At 46.0% G+C, this 2,500-nt stretch overlaps 1 protein-coding gene across 2 annotated transcripts in view; it reads right to left on the minus strand.

Moving 5' to 3' along the window:
- Positions 1-2,500, minus strand: part of LOC138000002 (inhibitor of nuclear factor kappa-B kinase subunit alpha-like) — a 48,437-nt gene that overhangs the window by 43,963 nt on the left and 1,974 nt on the right. The window lies entirely within an intron of this gene.

Genomic DNA, 2,500 nt, shown 5'->3' on the forward strand with positions numbered 1-2,500 from the left:
GCACACAGACCACCAACCCCTCGAAACCACGTACAAGAAACCACTTCGCAAGTCACCCGCACGTCTTCAGCGAATGCTAATGAGACTTCAGAGATACCAGTTCAGCCTACAATACAAGAAAGGTACAAGCCTTCTTATAGCAGACACACTATCTCACGCTGCTCTACCCACCCCAGTGCAGGCAAAAGTGACAGGGTCTGAAGTGTTGCGCCTTGAATTTGAACACTCTGACAATGACCACAACCCCCAACTCACCGATGTCACAGAAGAACTCCTCAAATCAGAAACCAAAAAGGATCAAACCCTGACTGATCTACAACAAAACATCACCTCTGGTTGGCCGGACGACAAACAACACCTGGCTCCCAACCTCCGCCCATTCTGGACCTTCAGAGAGGAACTAAGCACACTCAAGGGCATCGTTTACAAAGATCAGCAAGTCCTGGTTCCTCAGTCCATGCACTCCTCAATGCTTGGAAAAATACATGCAAACCACTTTGGAGCAGAGTCTAACATTCGCATCGCACGCGAGGTTTTATTCTGGCCGGGCATGCGGAAAGCCATTTCAGACATGTGCGACAGCTGCAGTGTTTGTGCCCAATACAGTAGAACTCTTACCAAAGAACCCATGAAGTCATTACCAATTCCAACGCAGACATGGCAAATTGTGAGCCAAGATATCTTTACCCACGAGCAAAAGGACTACCTGGTTACTGTCTGCCATTTTTCGGACTGGATCGAAGTCGATGAACTCCAGGAGACCCTCTCCACCACAGTCATAAACGAGACCATGGCCCACTTTGCGCAATTTGGCATACCACAAATCTGCCATACTGACAATGGCTCACAATTTGCAAGCAAGGAATGTGAGAACTTTGCCACACAGTACGGATTCAAACACACAACCTCCTCACCCTATCACCCACAAGGCAATGGCAGAGCCGAAGCTGCAGTCAAAGTGGCCAAAGCGACACTGAAGAAATCTGCTGACTTCCAGACTGCGCTGCTCAATTACCGAAACACACCACCTCAGGGACATACATATTCACCTGCACAGCGCATGCTCTGTCGACGTACCAGGACAACCCTGCCAACACCCAACCACCTCATAAAGCCCTCACCAGTCAACCCAGATGTCATCATTCAAGAGCTCACCCTGAAGCGAGCCGCGAGCAAACGCTACTACGACACCAAACCGACCAAAGTACATCCCGAGCTTGCTATCGGTTCCAGTGTATATGCAAAACCTCCACCTACACAGAGGAGTCATCCATGGATACGAGGGACTATCATCTCCCAGGACACACCTAGATCATACACCATTCAGACACCAACCAACCAACAACATCCCAACCAACCAGCAACATCCGTAGAAACCGGGTTCATATCACGCCAACAATAGAACAGTCTCCTCCACCAAAACAGACCAACTCTCCACCACGGTTACAGGAACCCCCACCGGACAACAGTACCCTCTCCATAGAACCACAAGCAGAAGAAACTGTTGCCAACAATCAACCTCCTGCGCAGACTCTACCACCACACCTCACCAGTCCAGAGATACTCCCAAGCAATGGGCCTGAGAAGCTTGCAACTCTACCTAGCCAAGACCACCCTCCAGCACCCACTCTGGGGAACACAAGAACAAGAACGAGGACCATCAAACCTCCTTTGAGATTAAAAGACTGTGAACTGACCTAGTGGTCTACATGGACTACCAATTATTCATTCTCTTGGGCCTTTTACAGCGCTCATTGCTGTACTTGTTTATTATGTTATTGTTGTATACATTTTTTTTTTCTATAAGGGGGGAGATGTTGGGATCTAGCCCCGAGACCCCTCTCGGTCGGTGTTGTACGTAGAGATCGCACATGGCGGAAATACAACTTCATCTATGTTTACAATTTGTCTCGTTTATGCTTGGTCTCCTGATACACAGCGCTAAACTCAACTGCCAGTATTAATCATCAAACATTATTTTTTGTTAATGGTGAGATGTGCAACGCAAAACATATCCACCTTGTGAGTTTTTCATCGATGGTAGCTCTATAAAAGTTATGTGAAAGGCAGACTACAAGTACCAACGAATTCTGTCACTGACAGTGTTCTCTTAGAAGGAGCAAATCTATCCAAGCATTATCCAATATTGCAAGCAAAATTTACACACGGTATGCGCTTCGTGCATGTGTAGAAATGTTATGAAACAAATTCATTGCTTGGTCTTTTTCGGTCTCATTAAGATATACATATTTTCGAAAATGCTTAAAGTGCCCATAGCCCCAAATTATTTTTTTCGCTAAAATGAATCTTTGCACCTGTTCAAAATGCATTGGGCCCATTTTTTCCTTTTTCTAACAAATCCTGCCATTTTATAGGCTTCGAAAGTTGCGAAAATCCAAGCATCTTTTGTTCACAACCGAGTCAGAAGGGGAGTGGGTCTATTCCTGATTGACATCACATTCTACTTTGCATGCATTTTTAAAAAGAGTTAATGCAATGT

Source organism: Montipora foliosa, chromosome 1 (assembly GCF_036669935.1).
Source record: "Montipora foliosa isolate CH-2021 chromosome 1, ASM3666993v2, whole genome shotgun sequence".
Classification (NCBI taxonomy): domain Eukaryota; kingdom Metazoa; phylum Cnidaria; class Anthozoa; order Scleractinia; family Acroporidae; genus Montipora; species Montipora foliosa.